Genomic DNA, 24,899 nt, shown 5'->3' with positions numbered 1-24,899 from the left:
AATATATACATGAGGATTAAAAAATATGTAATGTTTTCCAGATGATCTCCACACAGGCATTTTACTGCCTGAGTCAAGGACAAGATGGTACCCCATCTCAATTCTACGTATAGAAACCATCTAGTCTGGTACTTCAAGAATGGTGGTGAGATAGCATCTTCCACCACACCTGGGGCAGCAGGGCAGATTATGGGCCAGGAGGGACCATGTGGCAACAGAGGAGAATGACCTGGGACTCACAAGGAAAAGCCAGGGGCTACTACTGCTGCCCCTGAGCATTTCCCACCTGAGGCTGTTCCCTCACCCTGCCTAATGGTAGGACTGGCCCTCTGTCCACATGCTAAACTGCCACATCCAATACAAAGAAAAAAGGTTTTACATGAATACCTTACACCACTGTTCTTCAACCTTGGGTCCCCAGATGTTGTTGGCCTACAACTCCCATCATTCCCAGACAGCATTGTCAATGGTCAGGGAACCCAAGGGTGACGAACACTACCTTAAATATTAAAAAAGTATTCCAGAAATGTTCATCTATTTTTTGTCACAGTCTCCCACTGTTTTAAAACATACTCATCATCACCTTAATGTATATTGACAATTGAACAGTTTAGGAATTTAGGAATACTAAATGATGGATGACATTATTAGTTTTGTGTGGGAAGAGGAAGACTATATCCTGTCTACCACAACCACTTATCATTCATAATTAACAGCAATCCTCTTTGTGTCTTCCACACAAGCATACAGATTCAGACTTGTTTATTTGTATCGAGTCATCAGACCATCAGAAAGCAAGCCTTGAACAAATGAATTGTACATGTATAGAAATAAAATAAAGAAAATTTGCACAAACCTAAATAAAAACAAATAAAATTTAAAATTCTGAATCTCTCTAGCAAGACACAGGCTTCTCCCTCTAAATTTTTTCCACCAATATCAATTACCACACACAGAAAATGCACAGCTGCATATCCACCTGGTCCAAACAGCAGATAAGATTAGAGTCATGGATGGACCTCCTTGGATGTCTTCCTAAAGATAAATACACTTCCTGTTCTGCTGGTTCCAGTGTGTCTCCACCTCTCTTTCTTGAAAACAAACCCCGCCCCCTTTTACTGTAAAACCTGGATCAGCTTAAGTGCTTTTTAAAAAAAAAATCGCTTCAAACAGATTTTGCAATTGATCAGCAGATCAACCTGTTCCCCCTTCAGGTGTGCCCAATGAAAATGCATTGCTGTAGGCGACTAGTGTGTTCACAACCCCAGTCTATGATCTGGCCTAATGTTGTTCCCACTGCACATTACATAGAGAGCAATCTATTACTATTATTTCATTTATATACCGCATGATGCCAAAACAAGTATAAAAACCAATCACACAAGCATTAAAATACAAGCATCCATAACTAAAACTCACAACTAGCCAATCCCATTAAAACATGTTAGTGAGTGTGTGTATATACAGACACACACCTTATCATCATCATCTCCCCCCCCCCGTTTTAAATCAAAGCACACAACACACACTTGGAAGAGAGAGTAATGAAGAGTTCTTGCCTGCTGGCCCCTCACCTGACTCCCGCACATTCAGCGGAAGGTGAAGATTGCAATTCTACACACATACAGGTGCATAAAGCCTTCCACCTGAGCAGGAACCCAGAGGGCCTGACCACACTGTAGGGTCCAAGTGCACCCAGCTGTGTGGTGCATGTAGAAGCACTATCTTCACCTTCCATTGAACACACAAATGACAGGTGAGGGGCCAGCAGGTACAATCCCACTCCTACCAGCACACGTTGAATATCAACGCATGGAGAAGTTGAGTATGTGTCCTAGTAACTCATCAGCTAATGGTACAAGAGGGGGGACCCAGAAGACAAAGTCCTTAAAAGAAGAAGATACTTGAAATATGCTTCTCTACCCACAGGGCGACAGTATACCAAGTAGAGCTACACTACAGTTTTCATTACACAAATATGTTCAACGTCACCAGAGCCCAGAGGCCTTCTTCAAAAACTAGTTGATTCTATTGCCCAAGACTGTCATTAAGGTTAGAGTGCACCACATTCCTCAATTAACATACGCAAATCTTTCATACACAGGTTAGATTAGTATGAAAATTTCCCAACTGCAACATGAACTGGTCAACCTCTTCTTTCTAAAAAATAATTAGCAATTATATAAAATTATTTCCAAGAGCCAGAAACTTGACCTGAGACACAATCCCCACCTGACAAGAGTTCCACCCTCACATTGGTTGGTACTTTAGGTAAATTCATTCATCATCACATAATTGTGTTATGAAGCAATCATCCAAACAAGCACCTGAATTGTCTGGCAACCTCAGTGGCAATCTTTTAAAAGAGTAGAGCCTGAGGAACAGAAGATGCCACTCTTCCTTATTCCAAGATGCACTGGGGGGGAAGGGAAGTCATGCAATTCTGTCATAGTAATGACTAAGCTTTTCATTAAGAGTTTGAAAGATACCTTACAGGTCATCTAGTCCAACCCACTGTTTAATGCAGGATCTGCACTGCAGGATGCAACTACAGCATCTTAACAGATGGCTAGCCAGCCTCTCCTTAAATACCTCTAGTACAGTGGTTCCCAACCTTTATGAGTACAGGACCCCCTTTATAAGCTAAAAAAAATTCATGACCCCCCCCCCAATTGTAATTTTAGCCTCTGTTATTTGAAAAAAATGCTGCGTGGCAAAATCAAACCTCCAAATATCCCTTTCCATAAAAAGCTCCCTGCAGAGAGGGAGGTGTTGCTGTCTTCTCTTAATGCAAAGGTTCATCAAATTGGTATCCCCCTTCCCCCCCACACACACACATAATCTGAAGATGTACAGTCCTGTCTCCCAACACCAGTGTGTTACAGTGTTGGACTAAGATCCAGGTTCAAATCCCCACCAAGCCATGAAGCCCACTGGGTGAACTTGGGCCAGACACAGACTTGTCTCCTATCCCTGATGCTGCTTTGGGGTGGTGTGGAAATGATTCAGGATGATACTGGACATTGCCTCCTCCTCCTCCTCCTCCTTCCCTATGTTGCTTCTTAAACCCTAGCCATGTCCAAAGCGTTTACAACTGATGCTGGATGTGGTCCCCTGCACAGAACCGGTGCGCTCATGTGGCATGTGAGAGCAATACACAAGGTGCCCAGGCAGTGGATTTTCCAAGCAGGCTTTGCATCAGGAGGCACAGCCTCTCAGTAGTAATAGCACACTACCGCATAGGTTTCTTTGCTGCATTTATTTTATCAGCTCTTTGTTTTCAATCTAAGGCCTCATTTCCACTATACATTCAAAGCACTATTATATCACTTTAAACTGTCATGGCTTCCCCCAAAGAATTCTGGGAACTTTCGTTTAAGGGTGCCGAGAGTTGTTAGCCGACCCCTATTCCCCTCACAGAGTGACAATTCCCAGAGTGTTTTAATAATCAATCCGTCTTCCCAGGAAACTCTGGGAACTGTAGCTCTTTGAGAGGAATAGGGTCTGCTAACAACTCTCAGCACCTTCAACAAACCACAGTTCTTAGGATTCTTTGGGGGAAGCCATAACGGCTTAAAGAGGTATAACAGAGCTTCAAACATATAGTGCAGATGTCACCTAATCCTCAGATTTCACCTCTGATGTCTTACCAGCCCTGCCTCACACATCTACTGACCCACCTGATGATCTTATTCTATCTGGCTGCATCGGAGGGAGAGATGAAACAGAGAAAACTCCTCCCATCAGCTTGGCTGGGACAAACTCCCATGCAACTCCTCCTCTCTCAGATGCTTCCATCACCAGCCATTCCATCTGTTCAGTATCTGTCTTTGTTATGTAACAAGTTTAAACAGGCACAGAGAATCTTTGGCCCTCCAGATATTGCTGAACTACAACTCCTATCACTCCTGGCCATGCTTGTAAGAGTTGATGAGAACTGTAGTTCAGCAATATCTGGAGGGCCAAAGGTTCCCCACATCTGACTTAAAGGAATTGGTACCTTCCTCTCCCCACCACCCCTCCCAACACCTTTTTCCCTTTTGTATCATGTTCCTTAGATTGCAAACTATTATTTTAAACAGCAATCTGGCATGAGTGCTTTTGCTGAAAGGAGATACATTAAACATAGTAAAGACACAAAATAATAAACAATCTCTTTCTTTTCTGTTCGGCCAGGAGAGATGGAATGGAGCCCAGCTGGTTGTGGCCTGAGGTCCTGCTCCTGGCTTTGATGCCTATGGATTCATCTTGCAAGAACTCACCTTGACACTTTCCTGGAGACTGGCTCTGGGGATGTTCCACCAGCATGGCCCTGATCTGATTTAAGCAGCGATGAAGCAAGTCCTGTGCTATCTAGTTCACTAAGATGTGACCTTTTAGAGTACTGAGAGCAGTATTTGTCAAACAATGACTTTTATTACACAAAATTTGTATATCCCATAATTATCCCTTAATTGCAGTTTACATAAAATATAAACTATACATTAAAGTTATTGATAATAATCAAAGATGAAAACCAAGCTGACTAAAACAATTTCAAATTATAAATAAGATCAGGGGTTGAATATGCATTATAGAAGAAAATTACATGGTAAAATTAGTTTTATTTTTCTATGATGTTCACTATCCAAACACAGACTTCATGTTCCGTGCCCTCATGGGAGAATACCACCTGTCTCCTACACCCAATGCACCACATCTTTGTACTTTCTTCCTACGTCACCCTCAATCTGCACCAACAGGTCCTGCAACAAACTGGGATTCTGAAACCTCACTGTTTGCTATTTATGTATTTTATAAATTTATAAGCCATCTTTTCTAAAAAAACAGAAGATTATCAACAATATAATGATGACACATAAACTGGTAAATCCTGGGTGCAACTCTTTAACATGTGAAACTGTGTATAGGTGCACGCACGCACGCACAGACTTAGTATGCTGTCTTCCTCTAGGCCCCACCCCATTCTGAAAAATAATGGCTGCATGGAGAGATCTCCAAACTTCAGAAACATAGTTTGGATCATCATGAATAAGATATCTTTGGCAGCTTCCTCCTCCCTCATCATCTTGCTTCATAAGACACTTCCTTGTTTATCAAAACTGTCTGCAGCAAGGTCCAAACCAGATTGACCCTGGATTGTAATCCTGGTTTGGAAGGATAGTTCAGGCCATAGTTTGCTGGTTTGGATATCACTGTAAACTGCGGTTTGACAAATGAAATATGCTACTAAGCAAGAGGAAAACGCATGCACCTGCAGGTCCTATTCACACATCATGGTAATCCATAAACCATGAACTTGTAGCATGCCCTTCTTCAAGCTTGGAGCAACAAGCATGAATGGTATAGTTTGAGTGTTAGACGAGGACCTGGGAGACCCCAGTTCAAATCCCTATCTGGCCATGAAAGTGACTGGATGTCCTTGGGCTAGTCACTGTCTCTCAGCCTAGCCTACCTCACTAGGTTGTTGCGAGGACAAAAGGGGAGGGGGAGAGCCATATATATTACCATGAGCTCCTTGGAGGAAAGTTTGGATATGGAGGGAAATTGAGATATAGGTGTAATACTACAAAAATTAAATTATGTACAAACTTACAGTAGCACTTGTACTGTGGAGAGAAACAAACCACAGGTTCACATGCCACAGTAAGCCAAGGTAATGTGCTCCCACCTTGAGAAAGAGCAGAGTGAAATGGAAGCAATTCAGAAGTGCGCTGGTCTGCGTGCTCCTTTACAATAAGCCATGGTAGCTAGCATTGCAGAGGTACCTAGCACTGTGTCCTCCGGATGTTGCTGGACTACAATTCCCATCAGCCAGCATCTGAGAGGGTTTCTTGCTTCCTACCCATAATGTAAGAAACCAATCAGTATGTTATTTATCTAAACCACACATTTTTGCCTCCAACACCACAAATCTGCCCTTAATTTTTAAATAGGGCTAAAGCATAGTTATTTGAGTGATGGTAGATGAAGTTTTTCCTGTTTCTGTGATCAAGCGTGCTCTCCGGCGACATGCACTATTTGTTGCCAATCAGCATTTCGGAAAAATAAATACAAAACATCTGGGCTCTTTTTTGGAAAACGTGGGAGTGAAAATTTTAAAACATGTAGATATATTAATATAGCTGTATAGGCATAATAAGGTCATCCATACTGGCTTCTCAGTATAGAAACACTTCACATGGAGACCAATTAGGGCTGCACCTTAAGTCTGCTTTTGGCACTCAGTATACTGGAGGCTACAAATTTCCTGTACTTATATAAACTAGAACAGTGGTTGTAGGCAGCAAGGCCAAAATCCAATCTTCATCTGTTCAATGATGGTGTCTAAACTAGAATCTGTAATACCTGGCAACAGTGGCGGCTGGTGGGTCAGCACCTTCAAAAGTACCTTGAAAGTCTGGACTAAACCCCAGAGCGGATTCCACTGTCCCACTGACATGGAGTCACCAGCATCTAATGCCTGCCAAACAAACCTTGGGCAATATTAGAAAGCTCAATGGCAATGTCTGGCATTGTGCAGCAGTAAAAAAGAGGAAAGGTAAACTTAATGTTCTCAGCTATTAGAAAGGGGATAAAGGTAAAAGAAAGAATCTAAAGGACATTTAAAAGAAATCTAACAGTGCAGCTGCATTTAGAATACTGTGTGCAGCTCATCTCAAAAATGAATATTATGGAACTTAGAAAAAGATTGCAAGGTCAATTAGAAGTGATCAAAGAATTGTACCATCGTTTAAAGAAAGGCCTTAATAAGTTGGCTCTTTCTACTTTAGAATGGGGGGGGGGAGGAGAGGAGTGAAAAAACAAACTTGCCAAATTGTCAGTACTGTACTCTGTTTTAAGAAACTAGAATTTAATGTCATGCAATGACACTGATGGGCAGTAGCTTTCAGGGCAAACCATTGGAGGCACTTCTTTACTACACAACCTCTAAATAGAGTTATGGAATCCTCCCATAATATGTGGGGCACTTTTTAAAAATCTAGATTAAAGATAGCTTTTAAAGAAGCTATAGGGCCTACCAATCAATAAAGCCAGTATTAGGATAATCCAGCTATAGGATTAGGACATGCTGAAGACGACATCGTAACAATGGCCCACCCCCACAAACGCACACCTTTGAGCTTCCTGTGGATATCTGGCTGTCAGAGAGAGAATGCTAGGGAAAATTCTTATCATATTTTTAAAGGGGAAAGGAAAGAGAGAGAGAGCCAGTAGCTATATCTCTATGTTGTGATAATTCTCTTCACGTACCTCTCCAAACCTATGCATCACCTTAAATTCTGTAGGCCAAAGGCCCTATACAGTAGCTGCTCTCCATTCCCTGCTACCTAAGGCTGCCATAGGCCTACGTTTATGCGCGCGCACATACCCACACTATGTTCCAAACACAGATCTGAATAAGAAAAGGACTGTGGTACTATTAAGGAAACAGGGGAAGAGAGCTAAATTTGATTTTGCAGGAGAATCTTAGCAACAGGCCTATTGCAGTAAAGGTGGAAGCAGTCAAAAACAAAGAAAGACAAATTCTCCGTCGGGAGGAAGGAGATCCCAAGTGTTCTTTTGTCCTTACCTTGCTCTTCATTCACTGTAGACAGACAACAACAATACTGTTAGATCCAGGAGCCCTAAAACTACACTTCGTTCCTACAGCGAACAAAGATACAAAACAACTCCTTTAGATATCTTTATCCTCCTCTTCCCCTTTAGGTTCTGAAAAGCAAAGGCACACCTTTGCCATCCTCTGAGAAATCTTGCAAGGCTCTCATGCTGCTATGCTGGAAATCAGGGAGCCGCAAGCTGTAATGATGACTCACAGGGAAGACAGCAAAGCCTGTCTGTATGAGAAGGAAGCTTTAAAAACACACACAGACTCCACCTATGCTGCCTCCACCATTCAAGGTACTGATTTTAAGCAAATGTCCTCCCTGATTGTTCATAATGTCCTGCCCATGTCAGAAATGGAAGAAAGGAAAATGGCCAAAACAAAAAATAAAAATACTTAGCACTTGCAGAGCACTTACTTGTGCATTAATCAAGAGCCAGTATGACATAGTGGTTAGAGTGCTGAGGAGACCTGGGTTGAAATTCCTACTCTGTCTTGAAGCTCACTCTCTCAGCCAAACTGAACTGTCTCTGGGCTGTCGCTGCTACAAGGATATAACTAGGTGGGGAACCATATATGCCACCCTAAATATATAACATGTAAAACAAACCTTTTCCTGTTACAGCCCTTACAACAACTCTGTAAAGGCAGATTATTCTTCCCCTTACACTGGGGGTATGCGTGTGAGAGAGCAGTTGAAAGAGCAAGACTTGCCTAAATCCACCTAGTAAGGCCATGCCAAAATAGAACCAAAGCTGAAGCTATACAGCAGGTGCAGGGAACCTGTGGCACTCCAGATGTTGCTAGACTGCAACTTCCACCTTGCCCGGCCATTGGGAATGTTTGCTGGAGCTCATAGGAGTTGTGCTTCAACAACATCTGGAGGACCAAAGGTTCCCCACGTGTGCCTGAGACAGACCCATACCTCCATCTAGTTTGGTATTGTCTACACTGACTGGCAGGGGCTCTCCGGAGTTTCAATAAGGGAGCATTCACAGCTCTGCCTTGAGATGCCAGGGACTGAACCTATGCCCTTCTACATGCAAGGCAGCCTCTTTTCCACTGAGCTATGACCCTTCCCCTAATCATTGCCGACAGAAGCAGCCTTGACTTTCCCAAAGGCTGGGATCACAAGTGTCAGGAACACAAGTTTAGCCCCTACCCAGTGGGAACTGAGAACCAGTAACTTGGGGTTTCAATCTATCTGGAATTTCCCTTGCGATGTAAACTTGAGTGCTTACAGCCCAATTTGACTGCACACCAAGTTGTCTAAAGCTCATGAAAGGCAAGACGTATCTGCCATGTGACAGGATAAGACTGATCTACTGGGCATCTGAACGCAACAGTCCTGAAAAAGCAAGATGTTTTCTATTATTAAGAGGGAGCAGCTGTGTGCTGGAGTCATGAACACACGGCCACCTCTAGAAAACCCACGCAGCACTACCATAAACTAGGGAGGAGCGAACCGAACCAAAATGTGCCAAGTTAGGCAAAGATGCTGGAGCATGCTAGTCAAAATACAGAAAGCCACAGCATAATTGCAGGGGGGGGGGAGAGAAAATATCTGTGAAATCCAATTACCAAAGATGACTGCTAAAGCACATGGAAAGCTACAAAAATGTTTAACAATTAAGAAAGGGCTTTTATTCTCTCCCCGCCCCTCCTCTCATTCCCAGCTCCCATGGTAACTACGGCATCTAACAAAAGGGGGAAAACAGGATACTATGGCCATCCCAGACTCCTTGCAGCATCTGAAGAGCCAGTACGACGTTTGAACCAGTTCATGCATGACAACAGCAGTTTTTCTGCTGAAATCCCAAGAAGGAACACTCTTATTCCTTTAGCTCTGAGGATTTCCTGGTACACACACACACACAAAGAGGCAAATTGCTGAATCTTCCAACGATAAACGACAAGCCAAATTTAAATCCACAGAGAGGCTTGCAATCTACAAAAATAAAATAATTCAGCCAATAGGGCAGATTCCCATGGCTATTACAGCTAAGAGTTAGGGGCATTATAGGTGCTCAAGTGGCATCCCTTTGCAGAAATATGAAATACAGCATGAATGGGCAACCTATTTTCTGTTCAGAGCCACATTCCCTTGAGATTATCGGCAGGGGGCGTGCTGGCAATGGGAGGAGCTCAAGCCAGATGTGGGCAGGGCCACCATATCTTCTCTGCCACTCCCTGCTCTCTTTTTCAGTCTGCCTCTCCTCCTTTCTGTCCTCCCCTTCACTTGCTTTCCTGCCAGGTGGGCTGCCAGGAGTGGAGACAGATCACCCTTGCCAGATATCTGATCTGATGGCTTGCAGAGGATGTTTGAAATTAGGCCAAGAGACTTTCCACATCTGCCATACAAGTTGTGATATAGGCATCTTGCAGTACAGAGAAAGTGCAGGTTAGTGGGTAAGAAACTGAAGACCAAACAAAGACTTCATGCTAAAGGCATCTCTGCATCTAAACTGCATGTGTGTGTGCTTTTTAATTTATTTTTTAAAAAAGCAATACAAACTGTAACAGCCAGGGGCAACGCAATTGCCTCACCCTGCCTAATGACAGTGCAGACCCATCTTTCCTCCCCTACTGACATTCTGAGGAAAATCCCTCTTCCAATGCTAGTGCTTGTTTGTGGGAGGCAGGACTATCAGTGCCAATGTATGGCAACAACTTCTGACTGAACGTCCCTCACCTCAGCTGCTTGTTCCCACAGCTGCAGCCAACCAGAGGGATATACAGTGGTATATATTTGAAAAACAAATTAACAAACCCACCCAACTTATCCACACCTCTCTCCAATTCCTAGTCCTGGTAAATGGACATGGACTGCCTTCAAGTCGATCCCAACTTATGGCTACCCTATGAATAGGGTTTTCATGGTAAGCGGTATGCAGAGGGGGTTTACCATTGCCTCCCTCTGAGGCTAGTCCTCCGCAGCTGGCCAGGGCCTGCTCAGCTTGCCACAGCTGCACAAGCCAGCCCCTTCCTTGTCCGCAACTGCCAGCTGGGGGGCAACTGGGCTCCTTGGGACTATGCAGCTTGCCCACGGCTGCACAGGTGGCAGGGCACGTAACCCCTGAGTCACTCCCTGTGGGGTGATCTTTAGCTGGCCCTTGACACCCAGGAGACACGAGCGGGGATTTGAACTCACAGACTCTGGATTCCCACCCAGGCTCTCCTCCCCACTGCTGCTTTTGCTCTTCAGCCTATGCACACCTGGGTTCAAACTAGGGATGAGCAAGAATTTTGATTCAGTTACATTTAAAGGCAAATCTATCAAATCTATTGGCACTCTTCCTAATAATAATAATAATAAATAATAAATTTAATTTATGCGTCACCTATCTGACCAATGGCCACTCTAGGCGACTTACATGTGAAAAATTTAAACACAATACAATACTACAAAATACAAAATAGAACAGTGCGACAGCAAAAGCAATAATAATACAGGGCATGAAGCATTTAATCATAGCATTTAGCCCTCCCCGGAAATCCCGAAGGCCTGTTGAAAGAGCCAGGTCTTTAAGGCTTTTCGGAAGACATTTAGGAAAGAGGCGTGCCGTAGATCTTGTGGGAGGGAGTTCCAGAAGGTGGGGGCCGCCACTGAGAAAGCCCTCTCTCTAGTTCCCGCCAATCTAGCTGCTTTTGTTGGCGGGATTGAGAGAAGGCCCTGTGTGGCTGATCGAGTCAAAAAATATAAGAATCAAAACACAGCCACCCTTCCAAATTCACACTTATTAAAATGTCACAATGCAGTCTGCCAACCAAACAATGTTTACAAAAATGTGTATAGTAGGGGAAGTGTGCATTGAAATGAATATACAACATACAACATATAACACACAAAAATGCATTATATGATGAGAAACTGCAAAAATGTGTACCTTGGACAAAACTGCCTACAAAATGTGTTTATTAGGAGAAAATCACACTAACATGTAGGAAAATTTTCATGATTTAATTTAATTTAATTTTAATTTTAAAAAAAATCACAAATTGCTGCAGAAATATGGAAAACTGAATTTAAGATTGGACAAATGAGAAACTGAGAGAACTGAAATAGACAGATCTGTCCATCCCTAGTTCAGACCCACATAACTGCCCCCTAATGCATTTCCCATCCTTTGGGGTATCCCCCCCAGCTCTTCCTTGCCTCACTATAGCATCAGACTCTGGAGTTCCTTCACTACGTGCTGCTTCTGAATGGATGTTCTTTCTACCTGTTGTTGCAGCAGATGTGAAATGCTGGGCAAAGATCTAAAGCCATTTAGTAAAACCACCATCCTATAGTTACACATTCAATTGCACACAAAACAGAAAGGGGGGATTCCCCCTAACTAACCAGAGGAATACCTGGAAGATTCAAGATAGGCAAAAGGAGATTCTCCTTCACACAGCATATAGTTAAAAGACTGAATTGGGCCCCACAAGATGTAATGATGGACACCAACTTTGATTTAAAAGAGGATTACATAAATTCATGGAGCATCGATGACTACTAGCCATAATGGCTATGTTTTATTTCCACTGTCAGAAGCAGTATACCTCTTGAATATCAATTGCTGGGAATCACTAGTGGGGAGAGTGCTGTTGCACTCAGGTCCTGCTTGTGGGCCTCCCATGGCCATCTGACTGGCCACTGTGAGAACAGGATGCTGGATTAGATGGGTTGTGGTCTGATCCTGCAGGGCTTTTCTTACATTTCTAACTCATAGCACACTCCACCTTCGATTAACAACCTCAGGCTAACTGACCAAAGAAGAGATAAAACCGAGTGCACGTCATTTGAATCTACCCTTGTAAAGCTGTTGTTGTGGAATGTGGTGATACAAGTATTAAAAACATCCTCCACCTATGTAGGAGCAAGATAAACACACCACTTGCCTGGAACTGCATTTCCATGTTACATTTCTGGTCTAGTACTCACGGGGGTGGCAAACCTATGGGCTGAACCACTTCACACTGCAGTGAGGCCTTACAACAAGGTCAGGAAATCTATTTGGCCCAATGGGCCAGATCGTTACCTACCCTCACTACCCACAGGCCAACTTTGACAGGTGGGTGGGACATCTGGTGACTGAACTGTCAAATCTGGCCCATGGGGTGAGGGGGAGATAGATGAAAGGGCTTGGTCAGGCCTATATGCAGCACTTCCCAAACACCTGGCAATCAGCTGGCTGTTGGGCATTTGGGAACCAGTGCACAGTGCTTTGCAAGCACTCTGCTCCAGTGCTTCCCAGGCACTGAGCATAGGGCTTGCAAAGCACTTTGAACAGCACTTCCAAAGCACCTGACAATCACCTGGCTTTCAGGCACTTGGGAAGTGCTCTGTAAGGGGTCAAGGCCTGTCCTTACCTACCCTGCAGTTGACATCGTATGTGACATCAGATGTAGGGCAGGTGGGCGTGGCTTGCCTGAAACAGCCTGATGGGCCAAATGGGAAGGTCTGGTTGGCCTGAGGTTCCCCAGCTCCAGGCTTATAAGGTTCACCTCTTCTCCCCTGCTTCCCCACCAAATTCCCTCCAAATGCCAGGGAGAAAGAATCTAATCTAGTTTTCTCCTCATCATGCTGGCTTTCTACATGCATGGATTTTTATTTTGGCATGAAGGAGCTTACCATTATGTAAACTCCCATGGACCATCTGAAGTGGTACAATCCAAAGGCAGAATTACCACCCCAAAGCAAACTGGACCTCAGTACAACCAAATTATGAATTTTGGAATTATGGGACTTTCCAGTTATCTTCTCTTCATAATGAAGTTCAGCCCTTTGGTTCCCCCTCCCTTAAAAGATCAAGACTCCCCCACCCCTTTAATCAACTGGTTTGTACAGAGTTATGGAAGAACAGCATGCTCTTCACCTTTTTACAACAAACAACAGACTGGGGTGGGCATCAGACTCTAACTCTCATCAGCCCCAACAGCAAGGCCAAAGGTCAGGGAAGATGGGAATTGCAGTCCAGTGTCTGGAGGGCCACAGGTTCTCTCTGCTGCAACAGAGCAAAGGTTGTTCTACACTAGCATTCTGCCACAAATAATGCTCACTCACATGCCCCTGGAAAACCACATGCAAAACATATATTAACCATCCTCTGATATCTTAAGCATCTGGCAAAAAAAATATATACAGCCAGTTGACGTGGGAGGTTTCATTTTTATACATCTGAAGCACAACTAACATTGCAGGAAAACACCGACAGATCTTCCCAATGTCACCTGGTCCTCTTAAAAGACCACATCTCCAGATCATACTCTATGACAGCAGTGAGGAACCTGTGTCCTCTAGATGGTGCCGGACTACAACTATTATACCTGGTTATTTATTTATTTATTGTATTTATATACCGCCCCATAGCCGAAGCTCTCTGGGCGGTTTACAGTACCTAAAAACACATATACAAATTTAAAACACATCTTTTAAAAACAATTTAAAACACAGTTTAAACATTTAAAACAATTTAAAAACGCATGCTAAAATGCCTGGGATAAAAGGAAAGGTTATGGCTGTGGCTGATGGGAATTGGAACCCAGCATTATCAGGAGGGCCACAGCTCAGTGGTAGAGCATCTGCCTTGAATGCAGAAGGTATCAGGCCCAATCCCTGGTATCTCCAAGTAGGGCTGGGAGAGACTCCCTGCCTGAAACCCTGAAGAGCTGCTGCCAGTCAGTGTAGACAGTCCTGAGTTGGATGGGTCAAGGATGTGACTAAGTTCTATGGATGGAATGCTCTGTCAATTTTGGTGCTGTTTCTCGTTTCCCCCCCTAATCTTAAATTCTCCACATTTCTGCAGCAATTTGTGGATTTTTTTAAAAAAAAATCCTCATGAAATTTCTTCAACATTTTAGTGTGAATTTCTCCTAATAAATACATTTTTGTATGCAGTTTTGACATATACATTTTCTGCAAGCACTTTATCCTAATTAATGCATTTTTGTATGTTATTTTCACCAACATATTCATTTTGCGCACACTCTCCCATAATATATGCATTTTTGTAAACACTGCTTGGCTGGAGAACTGCATTGCAAAATTCAGATAAGTATGAATTTCAAAGGATGGCTGTGTTTCAGTTCACATATTGTTTTGGAAAATGCAAATGTGATAAATTCAGCTTTAAATGTGAACTGAACTGAATTTCTCACCTATTCCCACTCAGTACAAGGCAGTTTCCTATGTTCCCCATCCCTCTTGTATGACAATGTTGTCACTGGTTTAATTGTGCATCCTTTTTTCTTTGTCCTGGTCCTCATGGCAATCAGTTTCACTTTTTTTTTCTTCACATCCATGCTTCAGGCTAGAGCTGTTTCTTCAGCAAACTGACTGTGCTTTGAAAGAAGGATTGGACCTGAGACTTTCTGAATGCCCACAGTATGTGCACGCATCTCATTTTTTTCCTCTTTCAAGCAGATTTTGCAAAAGTGCAAAATACAAACATACCATCTGATAATAAACATGTAAATAAATATAATGCAAAGAATCATCAGTTCTCCATTGCATTTTTTCCCCAGTTGCTGCAGGACCATCTCCCTGGACATAGAGGTAGAGTTTGGCTTATTTAGGGTGGACATCTGTATATCACAGCTCCCCCAAAAGGTCATGCAGCAGCCAATCACTAAACTTTGCTCAACAGTAGCATCCAGCAACCACCACTATGCACTGAACCAAAGCTTCTGCCTGTTGGAGCCAAGCCAGGCGTCACACAGCATAACAAGAGTTGGCTGTAGGAATCTGTGAATTTTATCAGAGGAGTACCAAAGGGAAAAGGTACTTGAACCTCACCCTATGGGCTACTTTTCTACTTAAATATTGCTCTCCTCAAGCTGCTTTTCCACCCACAAGTAGAAAGACACATATCTTCCAGTAAAATCTGCAGCCTCCCACAGCTATTTTCATTATTAAAGATTAACACATGAGGTTGTTACACACTGAAATATTGCAATGTGCTCTTGTCTATGTGGGGCTGACCTTGAAGATGACTCAGAAACTTCAACTGGTCCAAAATGCAGTGGCCAGATTACTGGCTGGGGTTGCCTTTAGAACTCACATAATCCCTGTTCTAAAACAGTTGCACTGGTTGCCAGTTCATGTCTGAGTTTAAACACTGAAGTAATCACCTTAAAATCAAGTCCTAAATAACTTAGGCCTCAAATAACTGAGAGACCTCCTCCTTCCTTACATACCCTCTTGGGTGTTGAGATCAACAGAGGGGGCCTTCTTGGTAGTTCCACCACCCTCAGACATTTGGGGTATGGTGGTCTGGGAGATGGCATCCTCTGTGGTAGTTGTGGAATTCCCTCCGCACACTGGTGCTTCTGGCACTCTCACTATACAGTTTTCAACAAATGTTAAACATGCATCTCTTTACCTTTGGCCTCTGATGCCCGAGATGTATGTTTTCAGGACCCACCCTATTCCTTTGATTTTAATTGGTATCAGTTGTTTTTAATATGAATTTTAAATTGTTGTAACCTGCCCTGGGCCCTGCTGTTAAATAAATTTAAGAACAATATCAGGTATGCAATATTTGACTTAATGTTTAACTTGGCATGTTTGTCTGAGAAAAAGCAAAAAAGTCAACCCTTTTTAAACCTAGTAACTAAAATCCATGTCACCAAAGCCTCAGCTCTGTGCAACGAACTTGCGTTTCAGTTCAAATATATTTAATTGGATGTGTTTGCGTTCAAATGAGATCAAATCCTCTAGCATCAATACATGCATACAGAGTTAAAAGGAACTGATTGTTTCTGCAGCACGTCTTATTGGTCTGAGCAGTCCAATTCACAAGTGAGTTATACCGAAGTAACCTGACTTTAAACCTATTTAGTCTCATTGATTTTAAAATCGATTGACTGTGCTGCAAATAATCCAGCGGGTATCATGCATTGTTCTTGCATAAACACATTCCACTATCAGAATCCGTGTTTAGTCATTTACAGAACCTTGTTTACATTTTCTTCAGTCAGATGGATTTGACGTTTCTGCTCTTTTCTGCAGTTAGAAAAAAGAGTTGCAAAATAACAAAAAACTGCAGCCTTTGTCTTGAAAAGACATGGAGCATATTTCAAATGTTACATAGAACAAAAATAAAATCCTGAGGCCACTTGTTTCCTTGCAATCAGAATTTTGTGTCAATCAAAATTTTGCCCCGGGTAGCTATATGCTCCGATCCAGGACAATGAGGACCAAGTTCTCACTAAGAGATATCTAGAAAGTGCAAGCACTGGCAGAATTAAAAGGAGGAAGCTTTGGAGCTGTGCATCTAACTAGGCCAGAGCATCTTGGCAACACATGCACAATGTAAAACAGAGGGAACCAACATGATGCCCTACAGATGTTGATGGACTCTATTCCCATCAGCCCCATTCAGCATGGCCAGTGGTCAGGCATGATGGGTAAGGGGATCCAACATCTGGAAGGTACCAATAGACCACGCCCGACATAATAAGAATTAAAGGAAAGCTTTACTGCATCAGCCCAAAGGTTAATCTAGGGCAGCATCCTGTCCCACCAGATGCTTTTGCGATGCGCGTTATCAGAGCAACATCCATGACCAGAACCTAGGGCTGGGGCTGGACAAAGGAGCTGAGCAAGAGAGCCCTAGAGCACTAGCAAGGAGCCTGTGGACTTCCAAACGTTGCTGGGCTCCAACTCCCATCAGTCCCACTCAGCATGACCAATGGCCAGGGATGATGGAAGTTGTCGTCCATCAACATCTACAGGACTAGAGGCTCCCCATCTCTGCTCTAGAGACAGCTGGGCAAAGGAACTTGGTAGGGAGCTAATGTCCCAGTAAGAGAGGCATATATCCTTACTGACAATCCCTTCCTTTCCGGTCTTCTGCTGCATCATTAAGAGATGGATCTTCTCTGGCTTCTCCCTCCTCCTGAGCAGACTCTTACTCCTGGTGAGACCCCTAAAGCCTCCTGGCATGCAAACAAGCATTCCTACACTGATTCTGGGCCTCTCACCAGTTCTACTGCTTCCATCACTCTTAAGGTATAAAGGTGCAGAATCAAGGGTCAGGGGAAGATTGTGGCATGGCCAGAGAGGCTGCCAGAGGGGCTCAGGTAAGGCGTCCATGATACTAGATATTTCAGGCTGCCTTAAGTCTCTAGCAGGTTATTCTAGGTCTTCAGCTGTGCTGGGATTCTCCACTGGGTCCCATGCCTCTTTTTCCGAGAAAGCCTCCCTGGGGTCCAGGTCAGGCAGGAGGGCAACAACAATCCCACCTGAAGTTTGTGCCCAGAATGTAGTGCTCAAGATGGCATGCTTCCTCTAAAATATAAATAATTCAACTGGCTGTCATGTCTAATGGCCTGTCCTCGATTGTCTAATTCTTTTTGGAAAAGAACATTCTTTCTGCAAACCAAAAGGAAAGCTCAATCTTGGTCATATCAGGTCATTCCCTATAGAGTGAAAGTGGTCTCTAAAACCAACTGAAAGTCAATCCAGATGATACAATATCAGAATTATATTATCCAAACAGCAGGTTCCACTTAACACTCTAATCCAGAGGTTTTCAAAATAGTGGTGTGCAAACCACTGCTGGTCCATAAGGTCCACCCAGGTAGTCTAAGGAAAGGTTGCAAAACTTGACCCTGCACTTTATTTTTTTTCTGACATCAAAGGTAGGGCTAGATTTATTGAACTGGCTAGAAAGGTTCTGGTGTATAGCCCATTACTGTCAAAAGAAGGAGCTATCATAATCTACCATCTTATTCAATGGAACTACACCTGTTCCTCAACAGTGATAACTTGGCCACTGTGACACATTCATTGGTAATCTCACATTTAGATTATTGGAATGCACTCTGCATGGGTCTTCCCTCACAACTGGTCCAAAGACTGCAGGTGGTGCAGAATACCGTGGCCCGGGGTGGTGAGTGGTGTTCCAGTGTAAAGTTATCTACACTGGCTCCCTATTAACCACCAAACCAGTCCTAGTTGCAGGAACAGTTGCATGATATTTCTCAGTCCAGGGAAGCTTCATGCAGGTATGCCACAATGGGTAAAACAAAGCCACAGCTAAACCTGGGCCCCCTCTCAAGTAAATCTGAAGGATGTACATACAGTATATTCCAGCGTTTCCCAACTAGTGGGCCACCAGATGTTGTTGGACCACAATTCCCATCTTTCCTGACCATTGGCAATGCTGGCTGAGGCTGATGGGAGTTGTGGTCCAACAACATCTGGTGGCCCACTAGTTGGGAAACGCTGGTATATTCAATCAGTACATTTATTGCTTAGTCCAAAGGCCACTGCAGAACAGAACTGAATATGAAACATTAAGACATTAAATGACTTTCATACAATATCAATAATCACAATTAAAATTAGTAAATAAAATATATGACTAGCCTTTAAATAAATAGAGCTTTACTTGTAAAACAGTTAAACATTACTATAACAGGAAATAAAATATTTAACATTTACTATCACATCAGAGAGCATTTTATGTATTCATATCTCCAAAACTCTATGACCCTTTACATAGATGGAATCCAGTAACTTTTCTCTGCATCTAGCAGCCTTCGCCGCAAATGTAGTGACCCTCCAGATTACATACTGATTTGTTGTTTGTAACAAAAAGTCGAGTTTCTCTTTCACACTCCAATATTGTATTTTCTTTAGGAACGGCTCTAAGTAACTATCTCTAATATCGGTATATAACTGCCACTCGAGTGTGTAATGAGCCAGGTCCCACAGAACTGGGTTTCCACAACCACACAATCTATCCTGTGCTGGTACACCATAAAACCTCCCCCATTTCATTATTGTATCCATTTGTTCAAAGGGTAAACTTGTAAAAGCTTTATGAAATTCCATTGCCATGGGGAATGACAGGTATTTTTTATATCGGTGCTCACATTTTACACTGGCTAGCAATTTCGCTGTTCATACGTACACATGCACAATCACAACTTTGTGACATTCATGCTTAAGGTATACACTAAAAACAACTTAGGTGTGCACCTCTAATCATAGTAGCTAGAGGTTTCATGCCAAAGAGTTTCTTGTGCAAACAGAAAGCACATAGTAGGGGAGGGTTCCTAATTTCCACCAACTCCCTCCTCCAAGTTGCAGCCCTCCCCCATGCCCATTCCAGGGTGTCCTCTTTTCTTTCAAATAATACAAGGGGGAAGAAGAAAGCAGGAAACTTCCTTGCACGAGCAAAGTATCACTCACATTTCCCTGGATCTAAAGCAATGTAGCAAGGGGCTCTAAGTTTGCAGACACAGATTTTCATTTCCAGTGTTCTTGCATGCAATAAAGGGAAAGTTAGGGAGGCTTACTAACACCTGCAAATATTTCATTGTATCAGTTATGTTTGCAAATAAGTCTGTAGAAGCCTGAGGGCTGCATTTTAGAAACGAGGGCACATGAAACAGCTACCCTATCACTCCCTGGAGCGGCTCTCCTCATGCCACCACCAATACTACATAAGAACATAAAAAGGGCCCTGCTGGAACACGCCAGTGGCCCACCCAGTCCTGCACCCTGTTCTCACAGTGACCAGCCAGATGCCTATTTGCTCTTTCTATTCAAGAATCTGATTCAATGGTCTTAGCTGAGAAAATTAGGAGAGCTCTTAGAAAAATGACACTTACCAGCCCATAGACAAAAGTTTCAAGTGCAGGATGGACTCCAAGTGCACTGGGAAGCAGATGTTTAAACCATGACTGATGGATGCATTTTCAAAGTTGTACCAAGATGAAGGCAGAGAGGAACAGCAAACTGCACGTATAAGCTATAAATTCACCACTGCTAGACTGTGTAGGGAAGGAATCCTCTTGTAAACCCTGAACCTCCCATTATCTTAAACAGTCATCTGTGTTTTGTCATGGGCAGGACGAGATTCACTCTTTCTGTTGACTTCAAGGTGAATTATTTGCATGTGGAGTCTATAAAGTACTGCAAAGTTCACTGGACTGGAGACATAAGGATGTAAGAGAAACCCAAGAAACCCAAGCTCTCCTGCAGAGCCCAGCTGCAGACTGGACATACAAAGGCAGGAACTACTGAACTGAAACACCCTTAGTTCTCCATTAGATATTTGAGATTTCCATGTTAAGTTGCTCTCTTCGAAATTGGGTCCACAACATTTACAGCCCCATCCTGAGCACATCTATGTGGAACTTTTACTTCTACCGAGTTCAATGGGACTTACATTCAAGCAGGTATATTTAAGACTTGAGCCTCAGTATCTTAATCAGTTTAATATAATCCAGGGGTTGCCAATGTGGCACCCATGGACACAATGGTGCCCTTGAGGTCTTTCCCTGGAGCCCATGAAATCTGTGGTTCTCTTTTTCTCCCTTGAAGTGTATATAGAGCTGGAGGTGGAAGTGGCAGTGATCTGGTTGGCCACTGTGAGAACAGGATGCTGGACTGGATGGGACTTTGGTGTGACCCAACAGGCCTATTACGTTCTTAATCAGATCACTGAAAATCCAACCCAATCCACTGAAAATTGTTCTTGGATCCTCTTTACAGTTGATTGTCTCCCCAACATTCCCAACATTTTCAACCCTACAGCTAGTTTAAAAAAACAAAAAAAAAACAAGAAGAGGGTAATTCTCAGAATGCTGCAGATACCAAGCTCCATCCTTGCACAGAACAGAGCATGGATTCGCAGCAGACACAGAGGCCTGTCTCAGAGTGAAGTAGCCAGAGTCCTGTACAGTTCTGATGGGACTGGACTACAATGGAACCTTAACTGAATTCCTTTGGTTTAACTTCAGCATGGGTCAGACCGTCCATATCTCTAGTGCACAAACAAATTCCCTTCAAGGACAAGGACACAAGAACAAGGACACAAGAACAAGGACACAAGAACAAGGACACAAGAACAAGGACACAAGAACAAGGGGAAGGGAAGCCATGTGTCTGAAAGGAAAACAATGGCTCCTGACTCGGGCTGTTTTAATAACCCCCATAAAACACAACAAACAGTCATTTTGTTCTCCCTCTCAATGCGAGTAGCATTATGTGTCAACTAAAATGTGCTCATAACTGCTTCAAAAACGACTTACCCATTTTTATAAAAGGAAAAGGGCATCAAGGACAATGTTGAGAGAACAAGACAGAGAGAACCTGTTCCTCCACAACGTTAAGAAAGGGCACATACAACTTCCAACAATCTGGCATGATCAGGTTCACTGGCCAGCTCACAAAGCCTCCCTGTGCAAACTAATGATGCCCCTTATGTAGCAAAAACACTGAAGAAAGTGGGAAGCAGAGTGCCACAGGGCCAGGTTTCAAGATGAGCAAGTTTATTGTGGCGCAAGCTTTCACTGGCAACAATTTACCACCCTCCCAACATGAGAACCAGTTTCCCCTTGATCTTCTGCCATGGTGAAAGTGAGCAGATGCAATCAGTTATGGAATACCAGCATAAGATTTAGCAGAGATACAGGACTGCAGCCAGAAGCTTTAAACGCCATCTCGCCCACCCCTGTCCTACCCATTTCTGCAGATGCTGCTTAATTTTAAAAAATAAAAGTACTGAATCTCACGTTTGTGCAGGAATCCCACTCCCTGCTATGGAAAGAATCCATTCTAAAGAAGAAATCCTATTCACATTTACTAAGGAGGAAATACCATTAAAACTTGGTGGGACTTAATTCCACATAAACATGTATGGGAGCAGGATGCAGTTGCCCAGATGAGAAGGGAAAGGCACGCTCTTCTACTAAAATTATGTTCTATTAAAAATGGAATTGGTTTGCAGACACCCACTTCAGACTTTCTATGAAAATTATCTGTTAAAAGGAATTGCATCAATGTTACTTAACACGACTTCCTGTCCATCAACTGGCATGCATTCTGATGAACAAACACCTTTAGCCTTTACAAGCATCTCCATTCTTTAGTGGGTAAAATGATACCTCAATGTTACAGATTTCTGGAAAGGAATAGAGGTCCACCATCCCTATCACATTACTTGTCATTTTGTTTGTTGATTGTTTATATATGTTTAAAAGGTATTGGGTTTCCCTGTTGAACCTCTCCAATGTCGCACTCTGGACTATCTAGCTGGTTTGCTTTTTCTTTTTATTCCAGTTATGAAAGGTTAAGGAACAGAAATCTAAATTATTATTCTTCGACTGTCCAAGGAGAAGACATCTCTGTCTTTGCTCTCTCTCCTGAGCCATGAGGACGATACCCAAGTCTGGGCATTGAGCCTCGAACTTAGTTAGTTAGAACTAGGTATGCCTTTCCTATCTACTATGTATTTCTATAAATAAAGTAGCTTTTCTTATTTTACTAAGTCTTAAGTCTCAGTGATCTAAATGAGGGGGGAAAGCCTGCTTCTAAGGGAAATACACACACTGGCACACGCAGCTGAGACTGCTGATCAGGGCCGGCTCCAGGAATCCCAGGGCCCTTGGACATCAGCCTGCCCCGGGCCCCTCCGCTCCCCTTCCACGATCCGTGGCACGAGCCGCACCACGGATCGCAAGACAAGAGCTTCCGAGCCACCCGCCACCACCACCATCCCCGCCGCTTCACCTACTATTCTCTGCTCTTCTTTGCGGCTGCGTGCACTGCACACGCAGGGTTGCCATCAATCAAGATGGCAGCCGAGGTTTCCGTAAGGGACTGAAGCCTCTGCCGCCATCTTGGTTGATGGCACGCAGTGCACGCATTGCTGCCATCAAGAAAGATGGCGGCAGAGGCTTCAGTCCCTTACGGAAACCTCGGCCGCCATCTTGATTGATGGCAGCAGTGCGCGCAGCTGCAAAGAACAGCAGAGAAAGGTAGGTGAAGCGGGGGGATGGTGGCGGGTGGCAGGCAGCGGCGGGTGGCTTGGAAGCTCTTGCCTTGCTATCCACGCCGCGGCTCGTGCCACGGATCGTGGAAGGGGAGCGGAGGGCCCCCAAGGGGCTCCTGTAGCAGCAGGGCCCTCGGGCCAGTGCCCAACCTGGCCACCCTTTGGAACCGGCCCTGCTGCTGCTGATCTCTGCATATATATACATATTTCCATAACAGTGAACACATTTTTTATTTTTCAAGCCTTATAAAACTATACAGTTGTTGTTATCTCTCTACCACCTTAAAAAACAAACATTTTGTTAAGATATTGCTGGTATTCCCAAAGATTCTGAGATTGTTATTTTCAAATTCTCTGGCTGCTGGATTATTTTTATGCTGCATTATATATTTGTGTCCTTCAAATGTACTTTAATGTTTTACTCTTGTTATAATCTGCACAGAGACCTTGGTAAAATAAAATATTGTCAAAAAGTAAATGATCTGACAGCAGCGTGCCTTCAAACTTTAAAAAATTTAGGTACCGACTCTCAAGGGGAAATATATAAACTTCCTGCTTTGTGTGAAGGGCAGACACGTACAAAATCTAGTATGTGCTCCATTAAAAAAAATCTTGGAAGCAGTGACTGAGTATTTTAAATGACACCTGTGCCAAATTTGACATACATGTTCTCAAACCTGATGAATACCTAGTACAGTATCTTTTGCACTTTGGTATCCAGCCCCAGTGTAAACTGGCAATCATCCCCAAGAAGGCAAATTTAAAAAGAATAGTAATTTGCTGCTTCATGACTCGAAATTGTTGCATATTTAACATTCCAAGTAGGTAGCTATTTTGAGGATCTGATTCATCACCCTGTCTGATCACATTCTCCAAACCCTCCTCCATATACAAAAACCTCAGATTTTGCACAAGGGATTTCCAGATTACTTTGTCAGACAAAGATAGACAGACAATCACTTGGGTTGCCTAGATAATGGTAACCATGAAAAATGAGACTATGTTGCCATTAAAAGATGGGCGGGAAACATAGGGGAAGTAGGTTTCAAACCAGGAGCCCTGGGATCCAAAACTGGAATTTCTCCTAAGAAGCTTACACAACAGTGGAGGTTTTGGGAACCGAAAAACCTATGAAGAGCCTGCTGGATCAGGCCAATGGCCCTTCTAGCCCAGGCTCCTGTTCTGACAGTGGCCAATCAGATGCCTAACAGAAGCCCGCAAACAGGACCTGAATGCAAGACCACTTTCCCCTCCTGCAGTTCTAGCAATTAGCATTCACTCCAACTGTGGAGGCAGAGCACAGCAGTTGTGGCTAGCAGCCATTGATAACCTTATCCTCTATGGCTTTGTCTATTCCTCTTTTAACGCCATCCAAGCTGGTGGCCATCATTGACTCCTGTGGGAGCAAATTCTGTAGTTTAATTATTCATTGCATGAGCTAGTAAATTCTTTTGGCTGTCCTGAATCTTCCAACATTCAGCTTCATTGGATCTCTGCAAATTCTAATGTTGTAA

The 24,899-nt window shown here is 43.3% G+C and overlaps 1 protein-coding gene across 10 annotated transcripts in view; it reads right to left on the bottom strand.

Moving 5' to 3' along the window:
• Nucleotides 1–24,899, bottom strand: part of NEDD4L (NEDD4 like E3 ubiquitin protein ligase) — a 433,261-nt gene that overhangs the window by 184,578 nt on the left and 223,784 nt on the right. The gene's annotated exons all lie outside the window — the stretch shown is intronic.

The sequence above is a fragment of the Rhineura floridana genome, chromosome 1 (genome assembly GCF_030035675.1).
Source record: "Rhineura floridana isolate rRhiFlo1 chromosome 1, rRhiFlo1.hap2, whole genome shotgun sequence".
In the NCBI taxonomy this organism is placed as follows: domain Eukaryota; kingdom Metazoa; phylum Chordata; class Lepidosauria; order Squamata; family Rhineuridae; genus Rhineura; species Rhineura floridana.
Note: the sequence above shows the minus strand (reverse complement) of the source record. Positions and strands in the feature narration are given on the sequence as shown.